We start from the raw sequence: 22,553 nt of genomic DNA, 5'->3' as shown, positions 1-22,553 counted from the left end.
TAGCCCAAAGGAGGAGAACATTGCTGTATGCTCCGTTTGTCATTCCTCTGTTAGCCGTGGAAAGCTTGGTACAAACTATGGTACCGGAGGCCAAATGACCCATCTGAAAAAACACCACGCAATCCAGTGGGAGGAGCACCTTAGGCTCATCAAAACTGGAGCCATTGCTGTTGGGCATAAACGAGTAGAAAGTCCGCTCACGGTGGAACAGGAAGAAGAGGGAGACATTCTCTGTGCTAGTGGTACACAAAGTAGCCCTGTCCCCAGCACTGCAGTGGTAACGCCCACATCCTCAGCCACATCTCATTGGCACAAGAGTAAGAGCCAGCCTGAGACACCAAGGAGTACTGCTGGGCCAAAAAGTGCGACGTCGACCACAGGAAGGAATACCATGCAGCCTACCATTCTTAGCATGTTTAGTAGGCCGGAGGGGCAGTACGAACGCAATCACCCAATAGCACGTTTGTACAATGCTAAGCTGGCAAAAATGTTAGCACTGGACCTTCTCCCTTTTTCTTTTGTTGAAGGGGTGGGTTTTCTTGAGTTTGTGACCACCATCTGCCCAAAATGGAAAGTTCCCAGCCGCTACTATTTTGCAAGAGTTGCTGTTCCAGCACTACATCACGACGTGCTGGAATTGCTTGGAAAAGCCTTAAAACAGAGTGCTGTTCAGAGTATACACCTGACAACAGACATGTGGACCAGTTGCCAAGCCACTGATTACATGTGCATCACTGCACACTGGGTCTCTTTTTCGGGTGTTAAAGATAAGATATCTGACGGCGTTGTTGACACCGCTGAGATTTTTAAAGACACTCGCAAACATGCAACTGTAGCCATGTTTGCAATGGAGAAATCTCATACTGCTGCTAACATTTTGGATGAGTTTAACAGCAAGGTGTTGGAGTGGCTGCGACCAAGAGGTCTTACCATTGGTTTTGTTGCCACGGACAATGGCAGTAATGTAGTTCGGGCCATGAAAGATGGTGGGTATTTCAGGGTGCCATGTTTGGCACACTGCATTAACATTGTTGTGCAAGACTTTCTGAAAAATGAAAGCAAAGTCAGCAGCTTACTGACCACCTGCAGAAGAATATGCACACATTTCAACCATTCTTTTAAAGCCCGGAAGGAGCTGAGGGTGATTCAACGTGAGCATAAAATGCCAGTCAAAGCACTCATCCAAGAGGTGCCAACACGTTGGAACTCAACGTATTACATGCTTGAGCGTCTGTTTGAGCAGTACATACCACTTAATGCTTATGTCATGAAAAGGTCAGGGGATCCTACAGTGAAAGGCATGAGAGTTGAGATGACCCAATGGGACCTTGTCAAAAGCCTGACAGAGATGCTACTTCCTTTTGAGGTCTTCACCCGTGAAGTGAGCCGGGAGGACTGTACTATGGGCCAAGCTATCCCATTGTTGTACATGCTAGAGCAACAGCTGAAGGATGTGGCAGAAATGTACGCAGATGTGGATGACAAAGTAGAAGCACATTCTTTGGCAGACACCTTATCCGCTCGCTTATCTCACAATACAAGGCTTCAAAATAACATTCTGTCAGATCCACATTACATTACTGCCTCAATTTTGGATCCACGTTACAAATTATTGCTGCGCAGTAATGAAGTCATTCCTTTTTCAGAAGTGAATGTTGCCCAGTACAAAACTTGGATAGCTGAGGAAGCCACTGAGTTTGAAAACGAAAGGATCTTCATTAAAGGCCCGCCCCTCCAGGTCAGAAAAAGTACTGCAGGGCACCCAGAACGAAGTTCTACTTCAGAAGCCAAGAGCAGTGCGTTTGCCTCCCAGCAGTCAACACTGCCAGCAGCAATAACATCAACAGCACCAACAGGATCATCAGGCACATTTCCAAAAACGGCAGGTGATTGGTTTCTACGGAAAGGGTATTGCACATCAATGACTGATGCAAAGGCAAAAGAGGCCCAGGAAATCGGAGCACCCCTGAACATTGAGCGGATGGTTCAGGCCTATCTAGATGACACAACAGAGGTCTACATGGAGCAAAGCCCATTGGTGTATTGGTATGGGAAAAGAAGCCAATGGCCAGTGCTCAGCAGGCTGGCGATAAAGTATGTGGCTTGCCCTGTTGCAAGTGTCTCTTCAGAGCGTGTTTTCAGTGCTGCTGGTGCCATTGTTACTGTCAAAAGGACCAGTCTCTCGCCCAAAAGTGTTGAGAGGTTAACCATGATCAAAATGAATCAACACTTTATACCACCGGAGTACAAAATACGTGAATCACAGGAGGAAGAGGAGAGTGACTTTGATGACATAAGTAGTGGATTGTTAGACGTACTGCTGTCCGAACCACCAGAGTTTGAGGACGAGCTCCTCTTCCCTGACAACTAGGCTTTCAAATTGTTCTCCCTTCCTTTATTTGTGTGTGACTGTGTGTATCTGTTTTTCTGGTTCAAAATCTACATTCACAACAAAGCCATCAACAGTCTCCTTTTTTTATTTCCCTATTGGAGTTGCACGTCTGTGCATAACTGTCCACTCCACTCCTCAGGGTCCTGCTCCATGTTCCTTACTCTCCCTAAGTACATTTCAAGCAAGTCAGACATTGGATGGAGATGGAGAATAGTACAATACATGTTGCCTCTAACAGTCCCTCCATAAGAAGTGAAACGTGACTCCACCTATATTCCATTTTGTTTCCAATCCGAAAGAAACTCATCACTGACTGGCAGAAGGCTAGGCAGGCATCAGATCAGACAGCCAAAGAGAACACCAAGACAGGTAATGAGTGATTATTGTGAATGATGGTGGCATGCATTGCATTGGATGCTGGCTGACTACGAAGAATTGTGCATGCCATGAAGTAGAACTATACTAGTTTACCGACAAAGTACAAGTGACTCAGGTGTGGTGACAGTTAATGTTTCCTTGCTTTTTAATAATGACCACATTGTACTCCTACCACTGCAGGTGCCGGCCAATATCCGTTGCAATTTGGTAATATGGAATATATTATAAACTTAATCAGTCACTACAGACTGAGTTGGTGTTGGAGAATACGTACCACACGGTCACCATCATTGAGGATGCTGAGCATACTATCTTTGCACAGAGTCAGTTGGATTGGAGAAAATGTATGGAATAACGGCGTTTGATGGGCTGACATAAAAGGTAAAAAGTTTGAACAAGAACCACAGCAGACCTAGGCTAGATGTCCTTGTAGTGGTGTGGACTGGAGTAGAGTGTAGTGGTATGACGGACAGTGGCGCATTGATTTAGTCACTTCATTGGGAAAATTCTAGGTTGCTGCAGTGCATTTGACATTTCTCTGGCTCGGTCAAAATGTAAGTAAGGGGTAGGGTGCCTGGCCTGTGCCGCGGTTCTCCTGTCCTGTGGCTGTGCTGGCTCCTGAATCCTGTCCCGTTGTTGTTGTACCTTAATGCTTGCTGTAGAGTAGACACACTATGTAGCCTATCCAAGCTGCCTCAGTCTGAAAGTGTTCTCTCCAGAGTGTTGTCTTGCACTCCACTGTAATTGAGTTTATTGTTGTAAAGGCTGTAATTTTTCAATACCCCGTTTGTTTTTCCTTCTACACTTACAGGCCGGCCTTTACCCTGTGCTACAGTGGGAGAAACGACTCACACGTACCTTACCAATACGCATCAGGCTTTTGATGGGCTGACATAAAAGGTAAAAAGTTTGAACAAGAACCACAGCAGACCTAGGCTAGATGTCCTTGTAGTGGTGTGGACTGGAGTAGAGTGTAGTGGTATGACGGACAGTGGCGCATTGATTTAGTCACTTCATTGGGAAAATTCTAGGTTGCTGCAGTGCATTTGACATTTCTCTGGCTCGGTCAAAATGTAAGTAAGGGGTAGGGTGCCTGGCCTGTGCCGCGGTTCTCCTGTCCTGTGGCTGTGCTGGCTCCTGAATCCTGTCCCGTTGTTGTTGTACCTTAATGCTTGCTGTAGAGTAGACACACTATGTAGCCTATCCAAGCTGCCTCAGTCTGAAAGTGTTCTCTCCAGAGTGTTGTCTTGCACTCCACTGTAATTGAGTTTATTGTTGTAAAGGCTGTAATTTTTCAATACCCCGTTTGTTTTTCCATCTACACTTACAGGCCGGCCGGCCCTTTACCCTGTGCTACAGTGGGAGAAACGACTCACACGTACCTTACCAATACGCATCAGGCAGGCAGTGATACCCAAGATTGATGTGCGGAGTGTCCATGGAAGGGAGGACCAAGAAGAATGACGAGAATGATGCAACTCCTCATTTGGACCAGGATAATACAGTAACTTTAGTATCATCATTCGTCTTTACATTTATTTGCTTGCTTTTTTCTCTTTAATCATTACGACTGTGTGTTGTGGTTTGTTTGTTAATTGATCCAACTTTTTTTTAGTTTCCTTAGCTAGCTTGAAAAATGAAAGTAAGCCCGGTAGAGCAGGTAATTGGGTTCGGTCTGAGCTCTGAGGGCGTCAGACAGGCAAGGCAAATTTCAATTTCGTCCCTGACTGTACTGTCTCATTGGGTCATAGTAGTTATAGTACAACTCATTATCTCATTAACCATCAAGTTATCCTCCTCAGCATGCATGCATTTGCTTTCTCTCACTTCATACTTTGATTTCTTTGATAATGGATCATGGTCGTCTTACAAGATTGTGTTTTACTTTTGTTGTGTCCATGCATATTGTCTGTTTTTCTTTCTCAAACCTTTCCCAAAACCCCACTTCCCATCCAATCATCAATCCCTAACCCTCTTCCCCCGGGCTGTGTGATTTATATTGAGGTGTGATGTGATGACTATGTACACCAATTGATCACACGCTTGCTGGGGCAGATGTGGTGAAAGCAACAGTAATTGAATTTCAACTAAGGCAGGGCAAGGATCTTCTTCTGCTTGACCACCCATGCTGTAGTTTACTTTGTGTTCTGTTCCACTCCTCCTCCCTGAGTCTCAGTCAAGTGACTTTCTCTTTCTTTTTTCAAACGCTATTGCCAGTGTCTACTACTACCACCACTATAATGGCATCTACTCCGTCAATTTGGGAAACCAACCATGCAGCCATCAGTGTGCCGAACTTCATCATCAATCACAGGTAAGATAAGTTTGGTGGGAGGTATGGACTAGGAGGAGAGACTGACAGTACTATGACAATTAAAAATAACTCAGTGAGGGGTACTGCATCTATCGGTTTGTGTGTTACAAAATCGGCAGATCTTTTAAATCAAACACTGGCTGTGGGCATGCAGCAGCACGGAAACAAAGTAAACAACCATGTAACTTACATTGAATTCGGAAAACTGTAACCCACCACAAAAAACATTAACATCATATAAATAAATAGTAAGTATATTTTTAATATCCCCTAACAAAAATAAACTATCCCGCTCTGACCTAACCCACCCCCCTCCCTAACCCCAACGAAACGAAAGTCCAAAGTCCCAATGTCCGTTGAAATCCCCAACGCCCACAAACCCACCCACCAACAAAAGGAATTAAAAAAGGGGCAAACGACGAGGTCCTCTACTGTCGGCGGGCCTTAAGGTGTTTGTCCACCAGGATCTTGACCCGCTCCTCCATGTTCTCCTCCCAGCGGGCCATCCGGCGGAGCAGCTGGCGGCGAAATGCCCTAAAGTTGCTTCCAGGGTGGGGGGCAGCAGTGCTGGAAATCGAGGCGCGGCGGCGGGCAAATGCCGGACCACGGCGCCGTGAAAGTGGAGGCCGGGCCTGACTGGGGCCCGGGGCATTGGAGGAGGCTGCAGCTTCAGCCGCCTCCTCCTCCTCCTCCTCCTGAGCCACCAGCCGGCGATAATGCTCGCAGATGGCCTCCAGTTTCCGGCGCCGGGCCCTAGCGGCCAACTCCTTCCTTGATGGTTTATTGGAAGGAGTATCATCTATATCAAAAAAGAAAAAGAACATGTTGGAGCCAATACTCTTAGCAAAACAGGAACACTAATCATTCAACACATAGTGTCACAGTATCACTAGCAAGCACAGTTCATAACATTTGGGATTTGGTGCTGGGGTAAGTATCTCTAATCTTACTTCCTTGGACTCTAACATTTGTGACCGTTTCAGACATTATTTATAAATATAATCGTACTATGTATGTACTGCGGTACACCAGTCGTGCTGTTCTTATCTGTAGTTTAGCCCAATTACATAACCTTGTTGTAGGCGGCATGCCAGGTCCATCAGCTAAGCTTGCACCCAAGAGAAACAGATATGAGCCACATGATGATGCAGACTCACGTTACTTTTATTTACTACTACTGTCTGCAGGTGGGGAAGCTCATCTTTTTGTCTGACGCCTTACGGCCGTTGGCACTGGTCATACTCTGTTACATGAGGGCAAATGGCATGCACAGTTTCACTTACACCCTACCATGGGTACTACAAAAAGGCTGATTATTTATTTATCGGATCCAACGATCATTGCTTATATTCATATTATAGATGCTGCTAGTGCTAATACGATATACGACATCAGGTCGGTAGCGGTCGGTGGTGGGAGTGCTGCCGGTCGGTGACGTGGGAAGGTGCAGGGTGGGGATAGTAAACGATGGATTAAGGACATTCACAGGTAATTAAAGAATACATTAAAAAAAAAAACATTGCTGCACACAGTAGCACACACTGCATCGCATTCGGCGGTGCAGTGCGCACCTTGAAAATAGTTTAATTTATTTTTATGTTGATTACCTGTATTTGGCCGTAACAGTAATACACAGTTTACTCGCCAGTGCCACCCACCCGTCCCCTCCCCATGTCGCCGCCCGCCAACAATCCCACCACCAACCGCTACTGCAGAGGGTACTTTGCTTTCATTGCTTGTGTAACCAATATACATAAACATTAAACAACAGATAGGCCACCCTTTGCAGGCTGGCTGCCCCAATCGAAAATACATTAATAATAATAGGTAGGGAGTGGTCCCCAGAGTGGGAGGAAGGGGTTTCCGCTTGATAATATATGACGTGCTTGCAAACTACTGCAAGTGTACTGTATGCTCATAATACTACCTTGATTCCTCTAGGCTTTGCTACTGTCGCGCAGTTTCTGTTACATTTTCTTCAAAGTAAGAATCTCCAGTGACACTTTCCACCTATACTGTCTCTTGGTGATAGTACATCCAGGCATACATCCATTAAAGTAAACGTCTATCCTTTTGTATATATCTCTTAACAAACCTTAGTTGGTTTCACCAACAAACACCCATGCTTCTGCTCCTTCCTTCCTTGCCTTGGCTTTGAGTTTGAACCAAAAACACCGCTGATTCTTGCTATCTAGTACTATCCACCCATACTGTGTCGCCCACCCAGGCAGGCATTCTTTCACCTTCCACCCATCCTTCAACAACCCATGCATCTGATCTTATTACTATCAGACTCCTATACATGCTTCCAACAACATATCCTTCTCTGCCGGTCAGTCATATTGTTTATCTCGCCCGTCCTTCCACCCTTAGTGCTTTCCCTCTATGTTCAACACATCCATGAAGGTCATCTGATCTGAGTTTGTCTTCTCCATAAAACATTCACAGCTGATTTTGGAATCAAATAGAAGAGGCCATTGGTTACTCTACTCACGCTGGTAATGCTACGTAAAGGGTGTCTTCTTCAACCGTTGTATAATGTCGCACAGTACAGTGAAATAGTGAACACAGTTCCATCTAGCTGTAATGTCAAGAAGTAATGAATATAACTTACCGCCGCCGGCCACTGCTGCTGGATCCCCCCTGGGCCCTGTGTCTCCTGCAGGTGCCGCCAGTTCGCCTGCCCCCTCCGGAATGGCCGCATCGCTGGCCCCGACGGCACTGGTGGATGGTAGTGTGCCTAGAAAAACATCAAATTTTTTAGATGCCTGTAAACCTCCCCCTATTTTAAGTGTTCACTTGGAACATTGAACAAAAAGTTAATGCGATGCAACATACATCAGCACTAGACAGTAAGTACAGTCAGTAGACAGACACTAGTAGGATATGGTTCCACTTCCTAGGGTCATCTAGTCCTACTCTACTCTTTTGAAAGTTAGCCTGAGCCATGAGTAACCCTTTTAGATTCATCATGTCGACTACTACTCTTTTGGTGCATATTATACCTGCCAGCGTATTCATGTGCAGTAGATGCCTTTAAGGCCGCTTGACTGTTGCGTACAAGTGAAGAGGTCGAAAAAAAAACAACATATTGACTTTGTTTAGTTTATATTGCTTAGCCATCACACATACATGTTACACTTTTTGGCATGACTGCAAAATGCTAGCATCATTCACCAGTATACTATCTAACGGCTAACTCGCAGCGTTTTTCTCATATATCATAGGCGAAAGATTCCCTTCTACAAACCAGAGATTTACAGAGCATAGTGGATGCAAGATGATGTAACCAGTATTTCTACGTTCTACGGTGAGGGATCTTCCACAATTATAAAGATCTTGGCTCTTGTTCTTGTTGTCAATCATGCACTTGTAAATGTTTACTGTTTTAATGTTAGGCTTTTTGCTGGCTTATTGACTATGGCTGTCGTAAATTAAATTTCATATTAACGATGTACAGAGTTTGATACTTGTTTCAAATAAACCTTTTGAACTTACACATAGACTCTGTGGTATTTGGTGTGGTGGAGTGGACTTACACAAGTGTGTGAGCAAAATGGTGTTTGTTATTATGTTCTGGATTGTCTCTGTCTCCGTCATCATCAACATTGTGTATCGTCTTCGTGGGGGGGTCGGGAGTGGGACCCTAATGTGAGACACTATAGCTAGTCTGTTAGGGGATCCTGGGTTTTTCGGACTGAGGTGTGATCAGTAAGATCCAACCTCCCATCAGCACCATCCTATTTTGTTGTGCATAGTTCTGTATGTGGCTCTGCAGAATCCTAGACAATAGTAGTATCATGTACTATCCGATCAAAAATACTAGTCAAATATCTGGTTGGGCATTTTGTTTGTGGTAATTGTCAAAGCCTCAACATTGAGAAGACTTGAAGAGGACAACCCAAAGGACAGGACCCAGTGGCTAGAGCTATTGGTCAATCAGAGTTTTATTGTTGCAAAGAAAACCTTCTATTAAAGAGTGGGCAACTGTGCAAGCTTCGCTACACACAGAGTAATAATAGTAATAGTAGTAGTAGTATTAGTAGCACAGAGAGTCATAGCAGAGGGAGTTAGAAGCAACTTCGAGGCAGGGATAAACAGAATTAGTAAACAGATAGTCAAGGTCAAAGAAGTAAGCTTTTGTAAAAAAGAGATTCAGAAAGTGGAACCATAATTTAGAGTTTGGGAAAAAAAAGATGCAGTAACATAACATTTAGGGAAATATAAATGTCAATCTAACCAATGGAGGACTTACTGGGGCCAGCTGCAGGAGCCTCAGTAGAGGAGAGGTCCTGGGGTTCCCCCGCCGACTCCGACCCCGTCTTCTTGCCCCTGGGTGGTGCTGATGATCATGTAAAATATAATAAAGAAAGAGACCAACATTAAGGAGTGCTGTGAGAAAAATAATAAATCATTTGGAAAAACAATAAGTCAAAGAACATTTTAGGAAACAACAAGTGCAATAAAATTGACCTATCTAATCAGATGGATCGACTACTGGCTGCTTCCTAGTGCATTTACGGATCGTCTACTTATTTATGAACACTCCAGTGTTCCTTGATCATTCTGATTCCAAATACTAACAAAGCCTAGTAAGTACCACCTGACCTACACCACCTATTCCAGACGGGCCAATTGTTCACTAAGTCTGCACTTCAATTTTTTTCAGCCATCAAATGCATAGATGATGAGATGGAGGACACATGCATAGTTGCATACATTAGTGCATACATACAACAAATTTTGGGTTGGTTGCATAATGCTGATCTAGTTCTGCTACTGACTGACCATGCTAAGCCTACCACACACTAAACAAAGTACAAAAGGTTCGACGGAGGACTGTGGTAAGCAGCACTCAGTGACAGAGGATGCGTCACGCAGACCGCATAAAACAATTAGTAACTACTACTAACAAACTAAACCTAGTATCCAATATCCATCCACCACTATTTCACAGTAGGACAATGGAAGGACTAGAGTCTCTCTAGCAAATCGCATTACCTAACTTCAGTTCTGTAAAGTAAACTCTTACATAATCAGCATCAGCACAAGCTAGCGCAAACTACGTTGCAAACAAGTAAGAGTACCACCGTGCACCTGGGTCCTTAAATCAAAGAACATTTTGCTTTTTGGAACGTAATACCAGCAACGCTTGGCACGCAGCAGTAATCTTGTTGTTCATCTAATTTAATATACACAATCAGTTACTCACCAAGCCCGATGACCTCGACACCTAGCAGGTCCAACAGGTCCTGCTCCCGGTCCAGGATGTCGGACCACCGGTGAGCTAGCTGGTTGTGGGTGCGCCGGATCCCAGTGCACCGGAACACGGCCCGGCGCACCTTCGCCCACCGACGGTGCCGCTCCTGGGTAGCGTACCCGGAGCCGGGCCTGCCGCCTGCTGCCAAGGTCAAGGGGAGGAGGCGCTGAATGAAAAAAACAAGAGCCGCCACCTCCTCCTCCCCAAACAGTTGCCGGGCCTGCACCCCTGCAGGACGCATTCTGCCGCAAGGCAGGCGGCGCTTCTCTGCGCCTGCAGGTCCCTTGCCCTTGGGACTTGGTGTGCCCTTGGCCATGGTTCTGGGGTGGGTGGGAGGCGGAAAAGAAAAGTCCGAAGGGGAAAAAAAGTTAGGGGGAAGAAGATAGAAAGAACTTTATAAAAGTAACAAAAACACAGTAAAAGTAGAAATAAAATGCAAAATATAAACTGAGGCAAACAGAGAGATAGATAATAACTAAAAAAAGTCAGGAAAAAGGCTTTAAAGACAAAGGATTGCTGAGAAAAAGGGAGGATACAAAAGTAGGCCCAGAAACATGGCATAGAGTGAAAAACAAGATGGCCGCGCCCATTCGCGACCGCGTGGGTAAGTTCGCGCGATATTTCTCGCGAACATGTACAATTTATCGCGAACAAGTAAAATGCGCTCCCGAACACGTCAATGCACATCGCGAACACGCTATCCGCGACCCGGAACAGGAAATAAGGCATCGCGAGCGGGCGGGACTATAGAAAAACAAGATGGCCGCGCCCATTGGCGACCGCATGGGTAAGATCGCGAGATATATCCCCCGAGCATGCAAACAGTTCCCTGAACATGCTTACCGCGCTCGCGAACAAGAAAAAGCCATCGCGAACAGGTTGCCACAAGCAACTACGCAAGCTCGCGAAGCTTCGCGAAGGTCGCGTAGTGCAATGACATCTTCGCGAAGCTTCGCGAAGCGCGACTACGCGAACTACGCCCAGGGTTAGTTGTAAGGTGCGTACATACGCGATGTTGGGGAACGCACCGTACATATGCGATGATGTTGTTGTGAGGTGCGTACATACGCGATGTTGGGGTATGCACCGTACATACGCTATGATGTTGTTGTAAGGTGCGTACGTACACGATGTTGGGGCACGCACCATACATACGCGATGATGTTGTTGTGGGGTGCGTACACAGGCGATGTTGGGGTATGCACCGTACATACGCGATGATGTTGTTGTAAGGTGTATACATACATGATGTTGTTGTGAGGCGCGTACATACGCGATGTTGGGGTACGCACCGTACATACGTGATGATGTTGTTGTAAGGTGCGTACATACGCGATGTTGTTGTGAGGTGTGTACATATGCATGGGGGGCCTGTATGACTCGTACCCCTGTACGACTCGCACCCCGGGAACTACTTTTCCCGGGATACGAGTCGTACAATGTTTGCTTTGCAGCGGGTGAAGTCATTCCCCGTGTACGGGACGTTTTCCGTACGAATCCTAAATCGGTAAGTCGGTCCGGATCGTACTTGTACGGTCGGACTGTATTTTTAGGCTTCGTACGGAAAAGTGTCTGGGTCCGTCTCGTACAACTTTTCCCAATCAAATTCATACGGATCGGGCCGATCCGTATGTATTTTTCCCGTACGAATCGTACTTCACGGGTGGGACGGCACTTGTACGATTCGTACGGGAATAATTACGGATACAAGTTATATGGAAAAAAAAAATACAGGATCGGAATCAACCCCAAAGTGTCTAATGCTAATCTCGGACTACATTTGGACACAGAAAAGATGAAATCATTGAGTCTTCAGACTCAAAAATTGGGAGTCTAAAATACAAGTGGCTGCAGAGAATAAAAAACAAAGGGGCATATTACCAAGGAGTTGCAATAAATATCGCAAAACGCACTTAGTGCTGTTATTTTTATCGCCGGCTATCGCTGGATTAAATCGCCAAGATAGTGTTGTATTATCAACGCTTATCTCAAAGGCGATAAGAAATCCAGCGATAGTAGGGTTTTCCATGGAACATCGCTGGTTTTCCAGCGATGTTCCATGGAATACGGCGATAGGCTTGATAATAAGGCCCTGTGGCCTTAGCCGCACAATCTACCCCCATGTTAGGTATGCCTTAGTCAGGAATTTAACAGACGTTAAATTCCTGCGTTAAGGCAGAGTTAACGCAATTAAAATTATCGCTGCGACTCGTTGGTAATATCGCGAATCTGCCTTTGCAATATTTACCCGTGCTGTTTCGAAAGCCACGCCTACTTTGCATCTCATTAGCGATGCAATGGTAGGCATGCTGGAAACAGGTGCTAAGTAAGGAAAACACGCACTAGCGTGTCCTTGATGATATTGCGATATAATTATTGCCGCTTTTCGCCCGAAAACGGATGCTAAAGCGGCGATAATTATATCGCCAGCACTTGATAATATGCCCCTAAATAAGGGGAGAACCAGCAATTTTTATTAATGCTACCCTGCCAATAAGCATAAGATGAAGTGTCATTCACTTAGTTAATTGTTCTCTGACATTACTTAGAAGAGATTTATAGTTCATATCTCACATCTCTTCGACATCTTGTGTATATAAAGCTCCCAAATAATGCTTGGATCAGATATATTGCACACTCCTGAAACTCTGTAAGCAGATTTTATGGCACGACACGGAGGCCAACATTATGCAATAAATCCTTTATTGCTACCACTCAGCAGCAAGAAAAAAACAGCATGTTCTTAGAATAAAGAATACAATACATCTAAGAACATTCCAATACTAACAAAACTCCTCTACATCATCTGTTCTTCCTTCTTTTATTGCTGCTGCTCAAAGAGATCAGTATTAATTATATTTGATAAATTTGATGATGGTAATTTAAGAAATATAGGCTTGGTAAATGTTTGTATTTAAATATAATAATATAAGTCTGGTATAGACATACTGTAAATGAATTTGAATGTGTATAGTTTTTTTCTGTTTTTGGATAAAATAAGTTTAATGAGGAAATGTATTAATAACGCTAAATTTGAAAATTAAATACATTTTGATAGGTTTGTAAAGCAAAAGAAACCTTTTTTCAGTAAAATGAGGTAAGTAATGTTCGTAACGTGTTTTGGTTTGTAACCCGTTTCATGTTTGTAACCGATTTTAAAATGAGATGAAGTGACATGCACTCGTTTGGGGGCTTTGAGATCGAGGATTTATTTAAAATGAGGAGTTTATTCGGAGTTATTTCGGCATGATAGGTGGTTTCAAAAGGAAATCTGTTTATGTGCGCGTTACACGTGAGCACATTTAAAAGTTTTAAAAGAACACGAGCTATGCTCGTGTGCCTACCGTGATGTAGAAGTTTCTTCACCTGACGGCTTCGGTAGATTGTTGAGGATCGCCCGTTGATGTTTGCTTAACGCGCAAGCTAAATTAACTTCTTTGTCACTTTGAAGCTCCCGTACAGACGTCGGTTGCTTAGCAACGACGTTTTTGCACGAGAGACACAGACTAATTCCAGTCAGTTTCTTCGTGAGGAGATTTATTACAGTGTGTAGAGGGATTTTAGATCAAAGATAAGGAAATTTTAAATAAGTCTCAGAGAGCGGATTTATTTTAGGAATTGAATACAAATAAAAGTTTAAAGAGGAATACAATTATAAATATTTTATTTAGAGGATTAATGTGTTTAGTGTGTAGTGAATTTGAGTTTGAAAATATGGAGCAAGGAGAAGGATCTCTAGAAGAGAAATTAAATAAAGCAATAGTGAAAATAACGACAGAAGTTTCATTGAGAATGGAAAAGAAATTAGAAATATTAGCTGCTTCTAAGTCAAGTAGACATGAGGAGGAAAGATTTTGGTCAGCTCCAGAGAATGAAACTGCGCATTGTAGTAATAAGAAGGCTTCAAGGAAAAGGCAACATGTTTCTTCAAAAGAACAACATGGTAAGAAATTAAGATCTACTGTGGTAGAGCATGTCTGCTGTTCAGACAGGCAAATAGTGGAGGCCTCGGGCAATAAAGAGGGGCAAGTAAGAGGCCCAAGTGATGAAGCCAAAAAATAAATATGTTATATGTGAGGATTCCTCTGAGAGTGCAGAGATAGAACTAAGTTGTAGTTCTGAATTTGAATCTGAAGAAGAGATACAGGTTAAAACAGCAAAAAAGGATGAAAATTCAGGATCAGAGTTTAAAAATATAAAAGATTCATTGGGTGATGATATGTTTGACCCATTACTTATAAAACATCCTTTTTCACCTGAGTGGACACCATCTGATCAGGTTGCACAGTATTTGGAATACTGGATCAGAAGGGAAATTCCAAAGGAAGTACGAGTTAGACTCAGATCCGAGTGCCCTCGACCTATTATTGGTAATAAGGTGTTGATGACACCAGAACTTGACTAAAAAATGATTGCATTTATTGCAAAAGGGGGTTGTGACCCAAGGAAAGGAATTAATCGAGGGTTGAAGTCTTGCCAAGATAGGTTATTAGATGTTGTTGGACCAGTTTCAAAAATATTTGACATGGCAGAAGAGGCCTATGTTGGTAAACACAATAATGATGTACAGGAACTTCGTGAATGGGTTCAAAGGGTTGTATGTTTATTAGGCAACGTCAATACGGCTTTATCTATTGAGAGAAGAAAGAGTTTGTTACTAAAAATTGACCCAAAGTTGGTAGACCTTGCGGCTAAAGAGGAAGGACCTTTTGCTAAGGGTCTCCTATTTGGAGATCAATTTATAAAAGATTTATCAAGGTATGTAGGGGCGTTTAGCAGCCTACAAAAGTCTCAGAGAGAGATAAAGAAGGTGTTTAGTGAGCGTGTTTTTGGCTCGGCAAGGAGAACGCAGAGTCGGTTCCCCGGCCGAGGACAAGGAATCACTAGAGGCTCTTTTTCATGTCCCTTCAAGTTTCTCATGCAAGCTTCTCGCTCTCCAAGTTATACTTTTGCAGAGAAACATCAACCTTTAGATGTGGCAAAATTAAAAATAACCTTGGAAGAACTAATAGTAGGGACTATTCCAACTGAAAAATTAAAAGCATATCAGGACGAGGAGCTGATGTTTCTCTGCAAAAGTATAACTTGGAGAGCGAGAAGCTTGCATGAGAAACTTGAAGAGACAGTGAGTGAAATGGGGATTGACTTTGAGAAAATAAGATCATTACAGAGACCACATAGAGTGGATATTTCTGAGAAAGAAATTGAAAATCTGAATACTGCAGGGAGATTGACTCAAATTAAAGAACTGATTGCCTTGTTAAGGAAATGGGGTAAGGTAAACAGGTGGAAAAGTAGGTGGTTTCGAAAAAGAGTGAATACGACAGATAAGACCTTTTCAGCATTTCCAGTAAGAGAAAAGGAGACAGTAGTAACTGAATGCCCCATGAGGGAGATCCCAGGAGGGGGTTATGTACATGTTCCCTGGACTAGACAGGACATTTTGTCATTTACCAATGATTTCCCGAGGTTAAGAGAAAAACCCGTTGAGTGGTATCGACAGGTGGAAAGGTTTGTTAAATTATCAAAAGTGTTGTGGATAGATTTGAATGGTCTTTTTGATATAATTGTACCTGCAGATTTATGGGCAGAATGTAAAATTGCAGTAGGTTGGTCACCTCAAGAGTACCCTAGGGATCCTAAGACGGGAGCCCCTGATCCGGAGGTAATGAGAAAATATGAACAGGTAATTACTTTTTTGAAAAATAAGGTGCCACCAAAGGAAACCAATTGGGTAAAAATTGATAGAACTCACCAGGAGGTTAAAGAATCTGTTCACGCCTATTATGAAAGGTTTCTGTTCGCTTTTAAGCAATACAGTGTTGATGAGAAATTGAGTGAGAAGGATTTGAGTCATTTTGTATATCGATTTGTTTATGGATTAAGACCTGAGGTAAGCGAAATGATCAAATAGCATACAGAAGATTGGCAAAATAAAAAGATAGATGAATTGTTACGACATGCAAAATATTTTAGTGATGAAATCGAAGCAAAACAACGCAAACTGAAAGAGAAGGCAATGTGGGCACAAGTTAAGGTAGCGGAGAGGCAAGAAGCCGAGTTAATTGAGCAGGCTAATGGCATGGGCCAAGTTACACAAAAGCCTAATATTGGAAAAGGAAAGGGACAAATTAGCTTAGAGGAAGCAAAAAAGAAATGGCCACGTCATAATTGTGGAAAATTAGGGCATTGGAAATCCGAGTGTAAATTGCCCCCGAGTGCTAATGGTGATAATGCATCATTGAATCCACAGGTGCAGAATTAGGTGAGCTGCCAACCGCCGCGACAGCAGCAGGTTGTTACTCAACAGTGTCGGGTGCCAAAAGCCACCTTTTCCACAGAGCATAAATCCTCAGAGAAACAGTAATGAGACAGGATTCTACACCGCGGAACAGGTTACGAAGCTACCGCGCGCTAATGCTGTTTCACAGTATTGGCTGCAGCGTGATGAGAGTGAGTCAGAAGAGAGTTATTGACGGTGCCTAGGAGAGGAAGAGGAGTGCGTACTTGGCGCAACTCTAGAGGTAGACCAGACAGGACCCGTTGTGGATGGAAAGGTAAATAAGGAAAAAATTACTTTCCTAGTAGATACTAATGCTACTCGTTCAATTGTTAGATCAGCTGACGTTAAAAATATTCCTCTCTCTGGTGACACAATCCAAGTAGTAGGAGTCTCAAATAGACAGATAAAGACTTATCTTACTGATCCTGTTAAAGTTAAAATAGGGAAATTCACCGACATGCATCGATTTGTCGTGTGTGATACTAGCCCCGTGAATTTGTTAGGGAGAGATTTGTTGTGCAAAATGAATTGCACAATCTTCTGTACCCCTGATGGCATAGCCTTTGAAACTTCGGATGAGGATGTACTGTATAGAATGACAATGGCAAATTCAGAACTTGAAACTGCTGAGGCATTGCACCCCGATAGCCAACAAATTTTTGTGTTCCGGTTCAGCGAACGTACTTTGGCATGGTGCCGTATCCCACGGGGGTATACAGAAATTCCATCGATATTTAATCAGATTCTAAAGAAGTCCTTAGAAGATTTGAAAATGCCCGAAAGTTCAGTACTTGTGCAATACATCGATTACCTATTGGTGGCATCGAAGTCGCGAGGGGCATGTGTGGTGGACACAGTTGCGTTGTTGAATCATTTGGCGGATGGAGGACTTAAGGTATCCCCATCAAAATTACAATTTTGTAAAAAGGAAGTACAATATTTAGGTCATTAGATTGAGAAAGGCCTGAGGAAAGTGACTGCAGACAGGATTAGGATAATAAAAGGAGTGAGAGCACCAATGACTCAGAGAGAAGTGAGAATGTTTCTTGGAATGGGGGGATATTGTCGCCAGAGGATCAGCAACTTTTCGCTGATTGCGAAACCTCCGGTACACTTGACAAAAAGTGATGTGAAAGACCCCCTTGAACTGAATAAAGAGGAGATGAAAGCTTTTAGACAACTGAGAGACAGCTTGTGTGAAGCAACAGCTCTTGGAATGCCTGATTACGAAAAATAATTCGAGCTATATTGTAGCTAGAGAGATGGATGTGCACTCTCTGTGTTAGTACAGAGGCATGGAAAACTAAGACGACCAGTTGCATACTTTTCAGCTGTACTAGATCCTATAGCTGTAGCTTTGCCTGGGTGTTTGAAAACAGTGGCTGCTACCTGTAACAGTTTGGAGCAGAGTGAAGGAATTGTGATGGCATATCCTGTGAGAGTGTTTGTTCCCCATGATGTTGCAATCCTTTTGACAAGAAGCCGCACACAATTTATGATGCATAGTCGTCTAACTGAATATGAGAAGGTCATTCTGGGTGCTACAAATGTGAGCCTTGTGAGGTGCCTTAATGTAAATCCGTCAACAATGCTACCTGATGCTGTGAATGTGGAAGTGAAGGATGAAGTGGATCATGATTGTTTGGAAGTGCTTGATTTTTGCAACAAGCCGCGTCCGGATATAAAAGATGTGCCTTTGAAAGAAAGAAAGTGACTATGTGATGTTTGTGGATGGGTCATGTCTGAGAACTAAAGAAGGAATTCTGATTTGTGCATATGCAGTATGTACTGTAGCGGCTGTATTGGAAGCATCTTGCCTGAAAGGAGTAAAATCAGCTCAGGTTGCTGAATTGTTTGCATTGACCAGAGCTTGTAAGTTGGGAAAGAATCTGCCAGTCACTGTGGTTACTGATAGTCAGTATGGGTTTGGAGTGGTGCATGAATTTGGACAGATGTGGTCTCAAAGAGGGTTCTTGACGTCGAGTGGAACTCCGATCAGGAATGCTGAAGTCGTTGGCAAGTTGCTTGAGGCGATACAGCTGCCTAAGCAAATTGCAGTTGTAAAGTGTGCAGCCCACTCAAAAGGTACTGACTATGTGTCTGCAGGCAATGAATTTGCGAATGCCATAGCGCAGTATTGTGTGCGAAACCAAAACTCTTTGAATCAGAATCGGGAAAAGGAAATGAACTCATGTCCCTTGCTTTTTACTAACACTGTGAATACCTGGGATGAGGTGAGGCAGTTACAGGAAGAGGCAGGAGAGGAGGAACAGTGGATAAAATAAATCAGGATGCGCACCACACGAGGTAGACAAGGTTTGGGTTTATCGGGAGGGAAGACCAGTAATGCCTGATAGCATGATCTCTACCATGGCACGGATGTGCCATGGACAGGCACATGTAGGTAGGGATGCCATGATTAGACTTTTCAAACAGACCTGGTATAACGCCAAGTTCCGGCTTGTAGCTGAAAGCCTTTGTCAAAGATGCCTTATATGTCAGCAATATAATCCAGGAGTTTGGGAACAATAGGACAGGAGGGAGATCCTTTCACTATAATGCGGATTGATTTCATTGACATTCCCGCGTGTAATCGTCTAACATATGTCCTAGTGGTTGTCTGCCTGTTTTCACGTTGGGTGGAAGCTTACCCGACTAGAAGGAGTGATGGAGTTACTGTTGCAAAACTCCTATTGAGAGAGTTCATTCCTAGATTTGGTTTCCCAGTAACGATTGAATCAGATAGAGAAAAGCATTTTCAGAACAAAATTATAAAATTGATTTGTGAAGCATTGAATGTACAACAGAAACGACATTGTGCCTATCGTCCAGAGGCTTCTGGAGTAGTGGAACAAATGAATGGCACCATTAAAAACAGATTGGGAAAAATGTGTTTGGCCACAGGTCTAAAATGGCCAGATGTCTTGCCTCTGGTGCTCATGACTATTAGGTCGATTCCTGATAGGAACACTGGCCTGAGCCCCCATGAAATTGTTATGGGTAGAGCAATGAGACATGTTTTCATTCCTGTCAACAAACTACTGCCTATATCTGATGACTTCGTTTTGGATTATTGCAAGGGGTTGGCTGATTCCGTTCATTCTGTGTTTCATCAGGTTGAACCGGATGCAACCACCCTTGAAAAGAAGCCAGCTCATGATTTGAGTCCTGGAGACTGGGTGCGGAACAAAGTGCATAGAAGGAGAAATTGTCTGGTCCCACGCTGGGGGAAACCACGTCAAGTGATTCTGACCACAACAACTGCTGTGAAGTGTGCCAGGGTAAAAAATTGGATTCATGCTAGTCATACTCTTCGAATCCCTAGTCCCATAAATAGACCTGAGGAAGAGTATTTGGAAGAGTCCGATATCAGCTCTGAGTCAGAATCAGAAGAAACAAGAACGAGACAAAACTCAAGAGTGGGAGAAGTGGAGTCGAGCCAAGTTGCAGAGTCAGAGAACATACCACTGGGGAGACAACTGGAAATTTACGACACTAGCTCTGAGTCAGAGATTGAACAGGTGGGAATACAAGAAAGGATAAAAGAGAATATTGAAGAAACTGAACAAGAAATTCTTGATAAAGAAGCACCAAGTGCAAGCACAATTGAAAGTCCGCCTGAAATCGTAGAAATAGAAGGTGAGGAATTAGATACAGAGAGTGAGGGTAAGAATATTGCTGAAGAACCCCAAGGAGGTGTAGGGACAACACACATCCAGGTAGAAGAAGGGACAGTTAGTCAGCAGGAAGATTGCGTGGAAGAAACACGAGGAGGGAAAACCGTAGATAGTGAACCTGAGGTCTTGAGAGTAAAATCCAAAGAATGTAAAAGTCAAACCGATACAGAATCTGAAGAAAGTGAAGGAGATGGCGAAGGAGGACGAATCTTGAGGAAAAGAGCTTGGAAAACAGAGCAAGGTGAGAAGGGGAACAGGTTGAAAAGACTGTCGAAAGAGGAAATTTGGCCTAATAAACTTAAAAGATTGAGATACCGACTGACGAGAGTAAGATCTCCTAATGCTGAATAAGTGAATGAAGTGTCTAGTCAAGAGAAATCAGAAGACACTGATCAGGCACACTTGAAAAGAGAATAAAGAAACCCAACCAGAAGTACAAGTCACCGGAGTGGACATATGTGGCACTTCCTGATATACAAGAGGAAGCAGATAGCCAAGGAAGTCTAGAAGTGACTGTACCGGAAGTGGTTGAAGAAGAAGAAGATTCGGAAATCCTGAGAGTTATCTTATCTGATATCAGAGAAGAGATGGATGATCAGGAAGTTCTGAACCGAGACTGTGAAAATCAAGACTAAAATGGTCAATGCCCGGATTGAAGTGACAAAGAAAGATGCAGAGAATTTAAAATACTGGACAAGACACATAACCGAAAGAACTAAGTAGGCACTTAAAGCCTTGAGTTTAGACAAAATGAAGTCGTGAACAAAAGAGGCTAAGTCAAAAGACACTGATCATTTCGGAAATGGCAAACAGAGAAGGTAGAAAACCTACATGTGGGTTTCTCCGAAGATGGTGTAAAATGAGTTGTTGTTGTACATGATTACTAATGCTTCTATGGATCATATTAGCATTAACAATTTTGTTTAAAGTGACATTCGAAAGGGTAGGAAACCACACTGAGAACAAGTCTAATAGGGAAGAGGTTTATGCTACTCATGCGACTACACTGGTAGATAGAACAGATTTTCATAAGGATAGGTCTATAAATGATTTTTCTAATAATGTTTTTTCAAAGTTACTGTATGAATATGTAAGTACTATGGAAGTTAGAGATTGCTATGTTTGTATGCAGTTACCTGCATCGGTGTCAGAGGGTGTCACCTATTATCACCTTCCTTTGACATATGGAATAACCTGTAGTGTATTAGTGAGCTTGTTCTATAGAACAGGAAAATTATAATATTTTTATACTGATGTAGATAATGTCTTCTCGCAGGTACCTGTAGTTCCTGAACTAAATAAGGTGATTCCTGGTAGAACTTTAGGTGACATTTTCTTAGAAACTAGATAATTAACTTTAGAAGAAGTGTTTAAGAACAATCTTACTTGAAGTCTGAGAAAAGAAGAGAAGACTTTCTTGGACATGGTAGAAGAGAGGAGAATTAAGATGTAAAGAATGGTGTCTGGGGAAAAGATGGAAACAATGTTTTGAGATGCTGAGAAGGAAAACCATTTAAAGGGAGAAACAAATCCTGCAATGGCTTTGGATAAAGCCATTGCAGGGAAATTGTGCATCAGTAGAGATAACACTGTTTATGATAATTATTTTGTAGGTGCAAGTGAATGCCATGATGTATATAAGATCATGGGAGGATGGGGATTTAAAGGAGGAAATGATCCGGTATTCCCTGGAATATATTACATCTGTGGGAACAGGGCTTATTATAGGTTACCGGACCACTGGTATGGTACAAGCTACCTAGGCCTGGTCTTCCCAAAAATATTTCATGTGGGAAGGGGAGAGGATGGTTTGAACAAAATAGGTAGAAAACTAACACGTAGAAGGAGGGAGAGTTGGACAGAAATTGTAGGGGATATCTTTGGAGCACTGATACCAGCTGTTGGAATATCTCTGAATGCACATAAAATTAGAAAATTGTCTACCGTTGTGGATCGCTTATCGACAAGCACAGCTGGAGGGTTCTTAATGGTAAATACCGAAATGGTTGCCATGAGAGCCATGATTATGCAAAATCGACTTGCACTTGATATTATATTAGCCAAAGAGGGAGGAGTCTGTGGAATGCTGAAGGTACAACATTGCTGTACTTATATTCCTGACGAGAGCCAACATTTAAAGAAATATATTAAGAATATAACTGATTTGCATTAGGAAATTGTTCCGTTGGAGGTTGAAAGTGTTTGGGAGAAGCTTGGTAAAGGCTTTTCTACTATAAAGGGTTTATTAA

Source organism: Triturus cristatus, chromosome 9 (assembly GCF_964204655.1).
Source record: "Triturus cristatus chromosome 9, aTriCri1.1, whole genome shotgun sequence".
NCBI classification, from domain to species: domain Eukaryota; kingdom Metazoa; phylum Chordata; class Amphibia; order Caudata; family Salamandridae; genus Triturus; species Triturus cristatus.
Note: the sequence above shows the minus strand (reverse complement) of the source record.